The 17,768-nt window shown below is 37.6% G+C and overlaps 1 protein-coding gene and 1 long non-coding RNA gene across 3 annotated transcripts in view; one reads left to right on the top strand and one right to left on the bottom strand.

The window, feature by feature from the left end:
- The window catches only part of LOC135270799 (uncharacterized), a 41,658-nt gene extending 31,260 nt beyond the window's left edge, over positions 1-10,398 (bottom strand). The window contains exon 1 of the long non-coding RNA XR_010338945.1: positions 10,180-10,398. This is a non-coding gene — a long non-coding RNA (uncharacterized LOC135270799). The remainder of the gene's footprint in view (positions 1-10,179) is intronic.
- FGF12 (fibroblast growth factor 12) overlaps positions 1-17,768 on the top strand; it is a 587,631-nt gene that overhangs the window by 143,239 nt on the left and 426,624 nt on the right. The gene's annotated exons all lie outside the window — the stretch shown is intronic.

Below are 17,768 nucleotides of genomic sequence, written 5' to 3'. Positions count from 1 at the left end.
GGGAAATGTGTACAAATGGAAACCATAGTAACAAGAAGTTGTCAGCAGTTTATTAGAAATAATTTTAACAAGACTTGAATGATTCTTTAAAAATATAAAAATGAGTGTGGTCTAGCCTGCAGCAGAACATACACACATTTCCAACATAAACAAACAGATCCATATGGAGTTACCTAGACTTACATCTGTATTTACTAAAGCTTCTCTATGAAAATTAGAGGATGAAATTTAGTCTTTGATACCCATGCTGCAGGAAAATAAAGCCTTACTTACTGGCTTCTTCCTCGATATCCAGTTCAGGCGAAGTTATATTGCAACAGAGGACGTGTCAGAGGCAATCAAGCTCTTTCGGGAGACACTAATGCCAATTTTCCAAGCACTATTTGGTGTGATTTAATAATCTTAAGATCAACAACAATAGCTGATTGTATAACTACATTTACTCTTTTTCAGGTACTAAACTGAGTTCTATATTTACATTCTTTCACTAAATCTTTGTAACAATCAATGAGATGGATATTATTATGCCCCGTATATAGGTGTGGAAATGGAGGTTCAGAGAAATTAACTTGTGTAAATTTCCAGAGTTCATTAGATAGCTCATAAGCAGGAATCCACAGCTTTTATAAGCTCATAAGCAGAAATCCAATTAGGGTAATATACTGTCTGCTTCAGTATTTCAGTTGTTCCAGGACTTCAGTTTTAGGAGATGTGATTTCCCTGCTTGTTACTCATGCTTTGTCTCATCTGTTATATCCCTCCTCCCTTGAAAAATCACAAGTACACAAGAAGCAAAGACTGATACCTTCTAATTCAATTATTTGTATGGTGCCTTTCACATGTACACTTGGTTAATTTTTATGTATAGTAATCATTATAACAATGATTTTTTCTTTTATTGACTATTCCCCACTTTCTAATGTCAAGTTTTTTTTGATAATTTTGTTCAATAAAATATTTTCATATATATTACTGTTACTACCGTATGCTTTCTTCATTAGTTCTTAGAAATATTGCTAGATTTCTAGTAAATATATGCAAATACATTCAACGAAGTACAAGTAATCATGAGGTTTCATCGATGAAGCTAAACTCTTAGACATAATATTACATTGCTGTAAATACAGTTATCCCCTTCCCCACCTCCATTCAAAGCAATTGACTATTGGCTCCAGTCTTCCACCTATAGTTATTTTTCTGGTTGTGGGTGTTGAGGGACTCGGAGTTCATGGAGGGCAAGACAAGGCTGAGCAGGAAATGTCAGGCAACCCCTTTTCAGAGAGTGGGAAGAAAAAGACTGGGTCCTGGAGTCCCCAGAGTTCTACAGGCCCTACCTCCTTGGCTCAAGTTGGTGAGATACATATTAACTTGTTAGGTGTCAAGAAGTTTCAGCCTATCACTGAGGCTAGAATCCCTTATGGACATTTAAGTGGGAGCAGGAAACTTGCCACCAGGTGGTGCCAAACTACAGCGAAGTGTTGGATTTGCTCTGTACTGAGATCCCTGAAACCGCTCCCACCCCTCACTCCTGCTTACAGCTGGAGAGAGCCACGAAAATAACTTATGATATATTATATAGAGATTTATAGTTGAATAGACCTGGGTTATGTCCTGTTGCTTCCAAGGCTTTTGTGGAGTCTAAAATAAGACAGTGGTCAGCGCAAGCAGGCAGGAAGCACAGTGCCAGCATTTACGAGGCACTCCATAGTATTGTTTGGACCCGACCTAGAAAGAATCAACTTGGCCTACAGTTTGTTCCTTAAATACTGAATTAACTTATGCAATTGCCACATTACTTTATTGAAAGCAGAGTAACTTTTTCTCATTTGATGTTGAGTGCAACAGAATAAGCCTTAAATTTGTTCCTTAAATATTGAATTAACCTATGCTATCGCCACATTACTTTACTGAAAGCAGGGTAACTTTTTCTCACTTGATGATGAATGCAACAGAATAAGTTTCCAGAATGAGAATTTTTTATGTATAAATAACTGAACCACATCTTGTCTTTAACCAATTCACTGGCAAGGCATCCAGCTGGGGCCTGGCATACACTATTGAAAAGCAGATGTCACATCGCAGAGATGTCTAGAGATACGGATGGCATTCTTTGTGGAGGAGCAGAATTTTGTTGGCAGCTTTACAATAATTCATCAATAGAGGAAAAGCGACATTGCATAAAAGCCCAAGAGAGGCTCAGGACCTGAGGAAGTGTCTTAGCCAAGCAGAGAAAGGAAGGAATCTTAGAAGCTAATAACAAGAGAGCTTGAAGATCAGACAATACAGGGCAGCCTGGCACAGTCTGGAAAGACAGGAGACAGGTGTATCAGATTTGTCTATAAACTGTGGTGATAAGGCCAGGCATGAAGGGTAAATAAATATAGAAAATGTGGCTGACACTCTAGTATGCAACTAAAAGAGCCAAACCCCCATGTGAAATTGTCTGAAAGAACCTAGGGCAACAGTAGGCAGCACATTCAATGGAGAGAACCTCACACTCTGGACCCATTGCTGTCTGCTTCAGAGATGCCTCTGACTTGAGATAAGGCCTTAGTGTATCTCTGGACTTCTCTAGGCCTCTGTTTTCCACAGGGATCTCTAATATACCTTCTAGATAAAGATTCTTCTAATTATGTCATCATGATTAAAAATAAGACTGCAAATAATATTCTTAATTGGTGCAATTTCACGAGGTTGAAGAAAATTGGCATACAGCAAACGAAAGGGCTATGGCTTTCCCACACTTGCAAGTATGAAGGTGTGCCCTCAGGAAATGCCCAGTGATTTGGAGCGTTGACAAAGGTATCAGAGAAACAGTAATTACTAAGATTGATCTGCCAGTAATTATTCCTCTCTTTTACTCCTTCTGAAACAGTATAGGCAATATCAGAGGAAATAAAGGTGTGGGATGAAGCTAGTTCCACATCATTTAAAGGCCTTCTTATTGAATTTAGAAACATCTGAATCAAACTCCATGATTCCACGGTAGATCAGTTTGATGTTCCTATATATTTCTAAAGAAGATTATGAGCTCAGATTTTTTTTTTAAGTCAGCATAACCCTATTCTTCAGAGCAGCTCAGCAGGCTTTGTAAAGCTAGTCAGGCTGAATCTTTTCCAGGATTTAAATTAACAGAGAAAAAGATAAAACGATGATTTCAGAAGCAGCCTTTTAAGGCCTATGAAACAAGCTAAATTGAAAGTCAGGGTTAGGAGATAGAGCCTTTGTGAAATATGTCTGTAGAGACAGAATTCCAGTTACTAATGCCTCTCCTAGACACCTGTCTAAGTGTGGAATCACCAGGGGAACAGGTCAGATGGTCGAGACTGTGACCTTGCTCTTCAATTACAAGTAGGATAAAGTCAGGCGACCTGAAAGTTACATTTCTCTTTTTTGTTCTAATTCATTTAGAAAGATTCACTTTTGGTATTTTGAAACTCAAAACTGCTTCAGTCTGTTTCGGCTGTTATATGTGACTTAATATCCAAGTCTTGAATTTTTGAAACTGTTCTTGTCAATTCAGAAGGGCTGAAAAGTACCACTAAAGCAAATCAAAGATAGGTTCACGCTCACTGCCGAAATTATTTTTTTAGGACCTGTGACAGTATTTTCTCTATAAAAGGAAGAACATCATATTGTGAAGATGCTTGAAAACTATACACTATTTTATGCAATAATATCATTAAACGATTTGCATAGCTCATCTGATACATCATGTATCTTCAATGTTTTCTACACTATACTAGGCCCCATGGAGAATATAATAGAGCAAGATGCCAGCGATATTCACCGTTGACTTGCAGAGAAAATAAAGGTGTATGTTATTTGAGGCAGTGTATAATTAGATAGTAAACTGCATATCATTTAGCAATGCATAAAATAAAGATTTGGAAACAGGAGAAATCAGTGAGAACTAAGGATCACTTCATGGAGGAGATGAGAAGTGACCTAGCTCTTGAAGAGAGGGGGATGGTCTGGAAAGGCTGAAGAACAGACAAAATCTCATTTAGGCCAGGCTATATGTGACGAGGGGGAAGGGAAGGAAGAACAAAATGCGCAAATTACAGAGTCAGGAATGAAAAACGCAAAGTGTGCCTGTTTGTGTTGAGGCTGGGGATGTGAGGAAGGGAAATAAAAGCGGGGTAAGCCCGGGGAATACCCACTGAGAGCTCAGGTGTGGTAGGGTCAAATGAAGCTGAGAAACGAGGCACAGGCCTTTGAACTACCTCATTCATCTTCACCTCGATCCTGGGTTCATACACAAAACTTGATATCTATGTTCATAATGACAGTAGGATAAGGATTTTTTTTTTTCTTTTTTTTTGGAGCTAGCTGTGGAAACATTTCCTGTTCCATCTTCTAATCACCAACCACCAGGACTGAAATTCTACTTTGTTCCAAAGCTATTCAAGCCAGTTTAGCTCCAGATCCTTAGGACTGCTCTCACATCTCACATGGCATTTGAAGTTTTCATTTCTTGCTGTGCCGGACCAGATCTCACAGTGCTTAGTAACTGGAAGGCTTCATCCTTGTCAGAGGTCAGCCTAACCTCTTCATAACTTGCTAAACTATGTATTAAGCTTGGAAATAGTAATCCAGGAATAACAATAAGTGAACATAATAAAGATACTAACTCTAAGTAAGAGTTCTCCTCCTTTACAGGCTAACAACTCCCATTTATATTTATAGTATGTGCTTTGGAGGAAGACATAAAATAAAAAATAGAATTGTTTTTTTATGTTAACAGTCTACAACAGATTTGCTAGAATCCTAAAAATAACTTTATAGAGATTCTAAATACACAGCCACAATTATTTTTGAAAGCTTAAAACTATTTTTAAAGCTGCCATAATTTAGTAATTCTGAAATAAAATGGCAAGGCTTAATGCAAAGGTGAACCAGGTTAACATCCGTACAGTTACAGATATCTGCTTAATAATCAAGAGTTTGGAAAGACTCTTTAGTGGATCTAGAATAATTTTTTTTCCCACAAATTCTGAACAAGGACAAATGCTGTAGAAATATCGTTAAAGAGAACATTGAGTCTATCAGGACATTTGAGTACCTCGAAGTGCATAAGGAATTCATTGTTTTAAGCATTTTTATATTTATTTTTGATCTTTTAGGTAATTAAACATAATAATATTTTAGAGATAAATGTTCTTAGCACATTGAGGAATTAAGAATTCACTGTGCCATGTAGATTTGGATGCAGGAAAAATTTGAATTGTAATGTATTTAGATAAAAAGTCATCACGCCATTGGGTTGTAAAGGACGGAAAAATTTGAAGTGATCTAGAAGAGTTGTATTTACATTTTTAAAATCTTCAAAGCCAACAGAATGATGGGAGTTGAGCATTTCAATGGAAGGGGAGCGAACGCTTGACCTCAATTACAGAGAGCACGACAAAGAAATTTTAGAATGTCCAATTTTGACATTTTTGCATGTATTATTCATATATATATATATATATATATATATATATGTTAGAGAGATGAGGTCTTATTATGTTGCTTAAGCTACAGTCTCAAACTCCTGGCCTCAAGCCATCCTCCTGCCTCAGCCTCCCAAAGTTCTGGGATTATAGGCATAAGCCACTGTACCCACTGTATTCCTGTCTTTTTTTTTTTTAAAGATGTGTTGAAATATATTTTAACATGCTTTAAGTCTTATAATTCTCTGCCTACTTTATTAATTTAGTAATAAATTGTGTTTATTGGCCCACATCATTGAAAGTCTTCTATATGTTTACAGACAATTATCTATGAAACAATGATTTCATAATTAACCATTCCCTTCTCACTGAATACATTATGTCCAGTTTTTCTCTATTATAAAAATAGAACATTTTAATGGATATTGTATACATATCTAATCATTTCCTCCATCTCAAATTACTGCTCAAATGTATGGACATTTTAAGGCTTTTTATATGTACTTCAAATAAATAAATCTACTTCAAATTAAATCCTCACAACATGACTTAGTATAATTAAAACTCTTTATTGAGGCTGGGCGTAATGGTTCATGCCTGTCATCCCAGCACTTTGGGAGGCTGAGGCAGGAGGATTGCCTGAGGTCAGGAGTTCGAGAACAGCTTGGCCAACATGGAGAAACCTCATCTCTACTAAAAATTGAAAAAAGAGCTGGGTGTGGTGGCATGCGCCTGTAATCCCAGCTACTTGGGAGGCTGAGACAGGAGAAGTGCTTGAACCCATGAGGCAGGGGTTTCAGTGAGCCCAGATCATGCCACTGCATTCCAGCCTGGGCAACAGAGAGAGACTCTGTCTCAAAAAAACAAACAAACAAACAAACAAAAAACATACAAACAAACAAACAAACAAAAAACCTCTATGTTGAGAAGGATTTTTTGAAAAGCCACAAATGTGGGACATAGACCAATTGCCCTCATCACACATAAACTTCATCACACATAAACTATGTGGAACTATACCTTAGGGTCCAAGTATCTAAATATTACGATGTTTCCTTAGCAAGCCCTGCTCCACAGTTCGGTGGTGACTAGATGTTTCCTAAAAAAATTACTGAGTTGGATTTCAGGGAGAGCTTGAAGCAGTTTTAATCTCTAATCTTTTTTTTTTAAATAAGGGATTCAGTAACATTTGCAAAAAAAACAAAAAAACAGAAATCTTGACTCCATGATAAATTCCAGTAGCTTATTCTAATAGCACACATTGGTTGTCATCTTTGTAGCCAGGGAGATAGCACACAGGAACTTGAAATTGATCACGACATAAGATCTTGCATAAAGTGCCTCACAAAAATAAGTAAGTAAATAAGCAAATAAAGAAGTAGGCTACAACATTGTATGTCTCAGATTTCTTGAAAAAAAAAAAGAAAAAAAGAAAGAGCAAGCACTGAACTGAAAGTCAAGAAGACCCTAGTCTTCCTTCCTCCCAGATTGTAAGTCCTCTGAGGTCAGGGAGCATGACCTGTCATCACCGTTTCTCTCTACTGCCTATGAGAATGCCCAGCAAATGGCACTCAGTAAAAGCAGTTTACCTGAATGAATGAGTGAATGGTTAAAAGAAATAATGAATGAAGGAATATTGAGCTTGAGGCTTTTAGAAGAATAACATGTGGGGCCAGGAGTGGTGGCTCATGCCACCAAGCATTTTGGGAGGCTGAGGCAGTCGGATCACCTGAAGTCAGGAGTTCGACACCAGCCTGGCCAACATGGAGAAACCTGTCTCTATTAAAAATACAAAAACTAGCTGGGCATGGTGGCACATGCCTGTAGTCCCAGCCACTTGAGAGGCTGAGGCAGGAAAGTCGCTTGAACACCAGAGGCATTGAACCCCAGAGGCAGTCGTTGCAGTGAGCCAAGATCACGCCACTGCACTGGAGGCTGGACGACAAGAGAGACTCCATCTCAAAAATAATAATGATAATAACATGGTTTACAGCAACATGGAAACAGTGCTTGTGTGTCCTGAGCTTACCTATTCTCCAGGGGATATTTTCATAGAGATACAGGAAGTACCTAACCTAACAAATGCCTCCACTCCTTGCTCAGGAACATATATATGCGATTCCGTTTTCACTCTCTTAAATATATCTTGAGAAATTGAACTTTGAATGGGTATGAGTTGTTAGCACAATTTTATCTTTTCTTTCTTTGTGTGTGTGTGTGTGTGTGTGTGTGTGTGTTTAAGAATTGCTTTTCATAGTGCTGTAATCAAGTCTTGTACCTTGAGAAGAGATAGAGATCTTAATTTTCTTTACTGGAAACAGGCTTATTACCAGGTGCAAGGTAACTAACCTTTTCACAAATAAAAACATGTTTCCTCAAAATGAAGACACGATCATAGATGGAAATAACATTGAAACCCTGTATTTTAAAGATCATTATCTATTTCAGAAAAACGTTAGTGATGAACATCAGGTACTTGAAAGAGAACTAGTGAAAATCATTAAAAGAAAAGGGAAAGAAAAAGAAATTAAAAACTTAAAGGAGTGTTGGAATGAAGATTTGGTGATAGACATTTTACAAACCAAGGCAGCGTGGGAGGTCTTCAATTTGTATTTTTAAATGTGAGCAGATGGGCTGAGCATTCTTATAGAAAGTGGATGTGTGTGTCTATGTGAGGAAAATGTAGTTCATGAAGGCTGTTCCTTTGCAGGTGGGAATAATATGAGCTACTCGCTTTGCAATAATAGGAGAACTAAAATCAAATCCGCAAATTATTTTACATATGGTGACCCAGTTCTTCTTATTTTCTTATTAACTGTCCAGGGAGTTGTTCTTTTCATTTGATAATTTGAGTGAAAAAGGTAATATTATCAAAAGAAATCTGAATGTCAATCAAGTAAAAATTAGACATAGCAGAAGAGTATCTTTTACTTGGCTCTAACAGAACTGGGTGTTTCTGAGGTTAAGTGGGGCAAAAATTAAAGACACACTTCCTACGTACAAATTAATCTCATAGGCAATCCACAATGAAATTAAGGAATAAGAGCAGTTAATAAATAGGTTTTGAATATTTGCATAGGTGTACACGTTGTTGTTATTGTTGTTGTTGCTGTTCTGTCTTAAAAGACAGTAAAGGGTTAAATATGCAGACTCTGGAGCCACAAGACTTGGGTTTAAATACTGGCTTTATTAAATACTTTCTAGCTGTGTGACCTTGGGCAAATCACTGAATCTTTCCGTGCTTCAGTGCCCTTGCCAGTAACAAGAAAGGAGCAATTGACAGGGAAGTTAGGAGCACTAAATTAGTTAATACATAAGTGCTTAGAGCCATGTCGGGCACATTGTGATTGCTACACAAACATAGTGTTTTCATTTATTATTACTTCTTGGTATTAATTTGATATTACACAGGTAACTAGAGTTTGAATTTATCTTTCAGACAAATGTACCAAAAATATTTTTGTTGCCATAGAGAACATGATTATCCTTCATGAAGTGACTGTACAATGTTGCTATTTTTAGATACCCTGACCCCCCCCAACCATAACCCCTTTTACCAGACCTTGCTATATGCCTGCACCTTTCTTTGGAGTCAAATATTTACCCACATTTACTGCTTGTCATGAAAAAAAAAAAAGCATTTTCTTTTGTTTTGTTTGAATTGAAGCATCTTTTTAGGGCTTTATCTAACAACTTCACATTAGTACTTTAAGATTTCTTGGATAAATTCATGTTTATTCAACCTATAGACTACAACTCAGTTCAGGCACCTGCTACTTGCCAATAATATGCATATCATTGTGAGATTAGAAAGGTGAATAAAACAGTTATTATTAGGGAGAGTAAAGTACAGTGGGATTCAGATATTCACATATATAATGACAAATTATTTTATGAACCTCAATCATATCACTTTGATCAAGGGATCTCTATTTAAGATTCCTAAATTTTAGCGAATTCCTCTATGCCATATGGCAGAATTTCCTCTTCCTTTGTTCTCTGTCCCAGCTTTTTTCTCAGCCTGTTCCGGCTTCATCTCTCCAGCATTGCCAAAATGCCCATAGCATTCCAGGTAAAGTTGGCAGGATCATGTTTCCACTTTGTTACATATACCCTTTGTGAGTGTTTCACTGCTGGAATTGAATACATCAGTACAATGGGCCAAATATTTAGAAGATACGCACAATGACTCTCAGAACCATTTGTTCATTTAAAAAAGATTCTATTTCTTGTACTAAGGACAATATGCTCATAGTTCAAAAGCAGAAAAGTATAGAAAAGAATAAAGAAACACAAAATCATTTATTGTCTCACCACCAGAAAGAACATGGTCACCATTAGTATGATTTATTTTTCTGCCCTCCCTGGTCACCTCATAGATTTGTGACTAAACTGTTGTACTTTCCTTGCCTTTCAAACTTAAAATATTAAAATATGACCATTTTTTCATGCCATTAAGTATTTTTAAATAATGTATCTGATGTATTTAATTATCACTGATTTAATCATTCTCTTAGTATAAGGAGAGGCCGTAGCATGCAGATAAGACATTGACCTGATTTCTTCTCAGTACCTTTCTAAGACATTACTCTCTGAGTTACACGGTACTTCCTTTTCTTATCTTCTTTTCCAGTCAAACTTTCTGCTTAAACATTTCAGTGTTATGGAAAATGTGCAAGATTTAGAGTCTGTTATTCTAAAACTAGCTTGAGTGGTATTTGGCAAGTTACTTCATCTGACTTACCTTCAGCTCTTCTTATCTGTATTGGATGATGGGGTAGCATTCTCTGCCTGTGTCACAACACAGTTGCTCTGCAGATGAAATCATATGGTGAATATGAAATAGTTTCACGAATTATAAAGTGATAAATGGTTCTTTCTGTATTTTACTTTTCTAACCCAAAGGTAGCATTCATTATTTTTCTTCTTTTGTAAGCAGAAAAAAAGGCTGCATAAATGTGCTGGAAAAGACATCATTCACTTGCCTGACCTCCCAAAGGATTTGTTAATATTTAACCTCAACTCACTCCTTGCCCTCAGTGCCCTGATTTATCTGATGATTTAAAGCAAAGGTTATTTGGATGGTGAAATTACAATTCTAAAATGTTCATTGCAAATCAAAACTCTACTGATGAAAGAAAACCTTAGTTACTTCTTTCCAAGTACCTTTCTTATGCTTATCATAGAATATAACCTTGTAGCAGTAATAATATCAACAGAATAATTACAACGTAAGAAGTATTCATAAAGTGGCAGCTAGGTACTACAGATATCAGTTTAAAGCTTCTCAACACCCCACAGATTATTTGTTGGCGTGAAAAGTTTATCAATAGACCAGAATCATTTAGAGAAGAGATCCAGAGTAGATCTTTAAAAAAATCAGTCTTAGTTAGAAAGAAATTAGGCTTAAGAGAGAGCAAAACCTAAATGGAAAAAAAAAAAAAAAAAAAAAAGCAACCCTAATGGCTAAGTGGTACCAACAGAAGGAAAAGGAAAAAAAAAAGACTTTGACATGGAAGCCCTAGTGAGAGGCAGAAAGCAGGAGACTTTCTTCCTCCTCCTCCTCTTCCTCCTCCTCCATGTTGTGTGTTAGCCCTTCTTCTACTGCACTGTGGATATTAGCTAAGTGAATGTCCTTTATTCCAAATCTGAGTACATTAGGACAGGGCCAATGCCAGTGCTTTGATCATTATTTTCAATTGATTTTTATAGTTCTATTGAGGTTTAATTGACATATTACAAACTGCACAATTAAAATGTACAATTTCACAAATGTTGAAATGAAACCATTACCATGATAAAATTAATGAATATAACGATTGCATCGCATCCCCAGAGTTTCATTATACGTCTTTGAACTTTTCCTTCCTCTCTTTGCCACCTCTCCATCCCTAGGCAATCATTACCTGCTTTCCATCATAATTGGTTAGCTTGCCTCTTCTAGGCTTACTTTACTCTGCATAATTATTTGAGATTTTAAAGCATGTTGTATATACAAATAATTCACCTCTTTTTATTGCTCAATTGTATTCCATTGTATGGATATACCATAGTTGGTTTATTCATTTATCTGTTCATGGATGTGTACATTATCTATTACTGCATTAAAGATTATCCCCAAACTCAGTGGCTTAAAATAACTATTCATTATCTCACAGTTTCTGTGGGCCAGACATTTGGGAGCGGCTTAGCTGTGTGTTTCTGGTTGAGGGTTTCTCATGAGATTGCTGTTAAGCAGTTGGCCAGTTCCGCATGTGCAGTTACCTGAAAGTTTGACTGGGCTGGAGGAGTCACTTCCAAAGATGCATTTTTATCTACTGTCTCAAGTATTGTACCTAGTATACAGTAGGTATTCAATAAATGTGTGTTGCTAGAGTATGGTAAGCTCTGATTATGGAGGTCCTTAAATTTTAGGCCAAGCAGTTGAATATTTGCCCTCATCCCCCTTAAGCAATGGCGAATCAGTGCAGGAGTTTGAATGGGGAATGCTATGATGACCTATGTTTTATAAGTCTGGTTTCATTGACAGGAGGTGGCCCATTTTTGAGTGGGACAACATGAACTATCCAACTGTACAGTGCTAGTCAGAGGTTCAGAGGTTTATTTTCTTGCTTGATCCTTTAAGCAAAAGTTTATATGGTAAAGGATCGGAAGCATAGCTTCTATGCAGAGCAGACCTAGTAGGTCATGAGGCTCCAACTACACTTTTTAAAAAATTCTTAAATCTTAAAGACATGTTAAGAGTTGAGGCTTCATTATATGGTAGGCTTTGTAGATGTGCGAATAGTTGCTCTATGGTACAGATAGGACATTTCCCCCCTCTGAAGCTTAGTTTTCTGATATCCAAAATAAACAATATTGACTAGCTAACATCTGTACTTTTTTAAAGTTTTACGATACATATTATGAGAAGCAGATTATTAATTGCAGAAAAGTCAGTAAAGTACAATAATCCTGCATGTGATCCCTTCCCAAAGCAGCATCTAGCTTTATAGCTCAAAGATAATGTTTAATCTGGACAGACAAGACACTGTACTTCACTCCCAGGATCCTCTGTTAGGGTATGGCTAGGCAGAGGCCCTTGCTTCAAGGGTACCTTAGGGTAAAAGAGGCTGGGAAAGGAGAAAAGTAGGTTAAACCTGTTGTACTTTTGTTCCTAACTCAAGTGAAAACTAAATAAAATCTGCTGAATATGTAAGACGAAGGACATGGATAAGATGGCAATTAAGTGTTGCGGACACACCAGCAGTGTTGACATTTTGAAACTCAGACCCCTTTTGAAATGTCTTCTTGCTCTGTTTATTTTTTATACCCAAATTTGGTTGGGTTTTATTTTTTCTAAGGAGTACTATAAAAGAAATAGGTATTATATTAGTCAAGGGTATCTGGAGAAGTGAAATCAATAGGAGATTGTTTATTTACTTATTATAAGAAATTGGCTCCTGTAGATTATTGAGGCTGGCAAGTCCAAAATCTGCAGAGCCAGTGTCTCAGTTTAAGTCTGAAGGCTAGTAGGCTGCTGTAGAACCAGGAAGAGTTGATGCTCCCATTCAAAGGCCCTCAAGTAGGAATTTCTGTCTTAATCAGGGGAAGAGTTAATGTTTTGTTCTATTCAGGCCTTCAACTGCTTAGATGAGGCCCACCTACTATTACAGAGGTCAATCTGCTTTATTCAGTCTAGTGATTTAAATGTTAATCTCATCCAAAAGCAACTTTGCAGGAATACCTAGAATACTATTTGACTGTATATCTGGACACTCTTTGGCCAGTCAAGTTGACACATAAAATTGACCATCACAGGTATAAGGTATATTGACTATGCTTTTATTTATTTATTTATTTATTTTTGCTACACAAGGCACCACCACCATCCCCTTTCCAAAATTCTTTTTAAGGCCAGTTCAGAAGTATGTTTTATAAGCACTGAGAACCCCTATCCTGTAGGAAGAGAGCAACTTTCCAAAATAACCTTTCCTAGATCTGAAATATAGAATGAGACCCTTTAGCATAAGGTTTTGCTCATTACTTCTGTCCTTTGCTCTCCCAAGTATAAAAGAAAATATCTTTTCTGAATGCTATTTCTTTGTTCCTAGAACTATGTCATCATCCTTCGTCCCTCACTTTCTCTCTCCCATTCTCTAATGTTTACTAAATATTTACTTTATATAAAGTAATTCTAAAGGTTGGAAAAACTATGAGGATGACCATGAAATGGTTCCTATTTTTCATTATAGGCTTTTAAAATGTTCTATACATTGGCATTGTGATGACAGTGAATCCCCTGCATTTAAAATTGTACATCAAAACAGAATTGTTGGTGTAAATTGTGAATGGGCCACTGTGTGCTTTCACAGCTCTGATTAAAATAGTTTAGTATATAATTTCTAAAAATAGTCTAAGGGGTAAACTTTTAGCATTGTTACTGTATATTTGGCCCCAATGAGTGGTATTTGTCTGTGCATAAAATTGTGTATATTTAAATCCTTGGATTTATATTAAAGGGCTTAAATACTATACATGCCACATTTGCATTCCTTTGAGTTTTGTTTGTTTTGTTCTGTTTTTGTCACTACAAAACTTATGTTGCCCTTATATGACACATTTTTCCTTATTGTGTCCTTTTGATTAATTTTAATGACCATTTGTTCTCTCTGAAATCACCTGCCTGCTCATCAGCACCATTAAAGCACAAAAGGTAAATGGAGCTTGACCCTGTGCATGATCATGTGAATCTTCCCCCTGCTACACGAGTTTTCCAAATGGGCCTAAGGAAGATCAAGTGGGTACTCAAGGAAGAAATCATTAAGTGCTAAATAATCATTTGGAGGAGGCTGTCAGTTTCATGCTCTTGGAGGATGCAAGAAGTGAAAGAGCTCATTTTCTTCAATTAAGTCTCTGTCAAGAAGAAATGAAATACAAAGAGGAAGGAAAACAGAAGTTGTGTTTATTAAAAGCTTCCATCCACGATCTGGATTACTCTGAGAAGGTTCGTGATGAGTCCTAGTTTCCTAAGTAAGCCTCAATATTCTTACGTATTCATTTGTTCACTAAATTGTCCATCATATACTAGGCACTGTGGATAAGTGAGAGATGTATGAGGATTGCTAAGACTCACGTATATATATGTTCAATCTATCTCGATCTCACAATGCCCATGCCTCCTAGAAGTTTTCCCGTAGGTCAGGAGTCCTTGCCCCTCCTGGGAACTTTCTGAGGGCCCTAGTGGATCTCAGAACTATTGCTGTTTGAACACCCAGATTGCTGCTGGGGCTGCTGCTGAGGAAGCTGGTGATGTGGCTTTGAGTGTGGAAGAAGAAGCTGCCGGTGTTGCTGCTTTGTGTTTGAGGATCTTCCAAAGGCTAAATTGCTGCCCTGGGGAATCAATCTTGACACAGGACTGATTCAAAAGCACAGTCTGAGTATGACAGATTCATGTTAATAAGGCCCAAGAACCACGTCAAGATGTTACCTTCTGATAAGACAGATACTGAAAGCTTTTGCTTTCTCGGATGGAAAGTCTGGACCCGGGCAGCGGGTCCCCGTCCGCCCCGCGGCCCCTGCTGCCTGTTGATGCCGCGCTGCTCGCGCGCTCCGCCGCTCTGGCAGCGATCCCGGTACTGCATGAGTCAGTTTCGCGCTGAACCTCGGCATAACGGAGGAAGGTGCTATTTTAGGATAACAGGCATATGATCAGGGATTTTTTTGTTTTGTTTTTGTTTTTTCGGGGGGCAGATTTCACAGACCGCGATGTTCGCAGCAAGAGCGATCCTCCAGAACTCCTCCCTTTCTGCCGGAGCACAGAAAACAATTTCACGAAGTCATTGCTGCCTTTCCAGGAGAAACGGTTTCACATTTGACATTGACAGTCCATTAACTGTGTTAACAGCAGTAATTGCTTCAGAGCAGTTTAATGGAAGATGTTTATGTGTGGTTAATAAGGTACATTCTTTTCTTTTCTTTTTTTCCCCAATGGTAGAAATGAAAGCAGAGAGGAATTGGAAAGGTGTGGAGAAGCTCTGAAGCGTCAGAAAGTTAATGGAATCGTGGAACCCTAAAGGAATAGAACTCCCCGTCTGTTTCCCCTCCCTTTTCCATTACTACGTCATTTACTTTCCTAGCCTTCCTAGGATGGATGCCAAAAAGTGAGCTTCCAGCTTAGAATAGTTATTAAGAAGGGCTATGCTAAGGTTATAATTTTTTTATTTTTCTTACACATATTATTACTGTTACTTACAATGAACTTTTTTTGGGGGGAAATAAGCCAAAATCAACAAAAATATTTTATGAAAAGATAAAACAGTGTGTGTGTGTGTGTGTGTGTGTGTGCACGTGCACACGCGTGCATGTTGAATTCTAGAATTGTGAAGTTTGGGGATCTGCATACTACTAGATTTGCTGTAGGCAATATGGTGTTACGAATATAGCAGATCTTATTTTTATGTCCACATGATGTACACTCTGATGTGTTTTTGCTTTCATAAATCCAGCTAACCAAATTTGGGGAAACTTCCAGATTCATTCCTCAATTAGGCTGAGAGATCAAAGGTGACTATGATGAAACCCCCACCTCCAGGCACATCACAGACCTTTATATTTTATAGTGTTTGCGCCAGCCTGTCTCTTTTTTTTCTCTTTGGCAATATCATTAATGGCATATTTGGACTACCAGATTTGCATGTTTTTTTCCCCAAATATTTATCTACAACTAAAATCTTTTTTCATAAATTTAACATACCAATGCCTAAATGTCTGCTGAAGCTCTCTACTTGGATTTCCATAGGAAACTTAAATTCAACATGCTCAAATTTGAACAATCTATGGCCCTTTTCCCCACTGAAAACAAAAGCAAACAAACACAACTAGCCTGATGCTTGTATTATATGCCTTTTGGTTAATGGCACGTCTGTCCTCCTACCTGCTTTAGCCTGGACCTTGTTAATCATATTCTGTCCTTCTTTCCTTTTTCTTCACCCTGAATATTCACTTATTTATTAAAACCTATGGGCTCTGGTTCTTAGTTGCCTTTGAAGCTTCTGCCTTCTTGCAATCCTCACTGGCATTTTTATGGCACTGGCTCAGTGTAGGGCCTTGTCTTTTCCCTTCCAAAAACTGTCATAGGAGTGCTCCTGTCCTCACATCCTTAGTTCCCCAGTCATTGTTTTATACACATATTTCAAAAACACAAATATGAGCTGTGCTCTCCCTATTACAACCTTCCAGTAATTCCCTGTTATCATTAGGATAAAGTCCAAACTCATTTGCATGGCACATGCGTTTCCCAATAAAGAAGGTGTAAGATCTGGAATCAGACAGATTTGAGCTCAAACCCTCATTCTGCAGCTTACCAATTGTGTGATTATGACTAACTTCTCTGTGTCTCAATTTTCTCTTTTGTAAATGAGAATAATAATGGTGGCCACCTGCAATAAACCTTACTTCAGTTCCCCAATACCTGCTTCTCCTCTAATTCTGGACATTATCTTTCCCTGGCCGTTGAAGTTAGGTGAGTACAAATGACTTGCTTGGTCAAGGAAATGTAAGCAGAACAGGTATGTGTCACTTCTGTGTATAAACATTCAATTACTTGTACAGAATTCTCCAGATTTTCCTTTGCTGAATGTGAAAACAAGGGAATAGGAAGGTTTCCTAGTAATTAAGGAGACAGAATGCTGAGGTTTACACACAGAAGACAATTGTCCTGAGGAATGACTCAAATCCACAGCAGACTATGTGTGGATGAGAAATAAATATTCATTAGATGAAGCAACTTATATTTGAGGGTTGTTTGTTACCTCAGCACAGCTTAGCCTACACTGACATCCTACCACAAAGGCTGTTATGAGAAATTATATAACATACAAAGGCCTATGCTATGGTGCTTGGGCCCAAAGCAAGTGTTCAGAAAATGATTATCTTTCCAGACAATATATTTTTCTACCTTTCATCGCTGTACTTTATCCAAGGCATTTAACCAGTTGCTTTCACATTTCATCATCTAGACATGGCGATTACTCTGCACGGACTGTTTTATCCTATTTTGCTCAGCTGATAACATCTATTCAACCTTGGAGAATGAATGTAAGTGTGCCCTTCTTAAGTTGGTCCTTTATGAAGGACACACGTAAGTTGGTTTTCTAAGGTTGGATAAATGTTATGTCATACCTGAGTCCACCCACACCCTAGAGTGGTCACTTGGGCTCTTTGCCCATGTGTGCAAAGGATCTCTCCTTACTGCTTGAATGGTATATCACAGTGATGATGTTAAGTATCTACCTCTCCTAGTGGATTGTGAATTTCCTAAGACAAGGACTCTGTCTTGCCCATCTCTATAGT

Source organism: Aotus nancymaae, unplaced genomic scaffold (assembly GCF_030222135.1).
Source record: "Aotus nancymaae isolate 86718 unplaced genomic scaffold, 86718_ANA_hifiasm-v0.15.2.pri h1tg000067l, whole genome shotgun sequence".
Classification (NCBI taxonomy): Eukaryota; Metazoa; Chordata; class Mammalia; order Primates; family Aotidae; genus Aotus; species Aotus nancymaae.
This window is presented reverse-complemented; position numbering and strand designations above follow the sequence as displayed.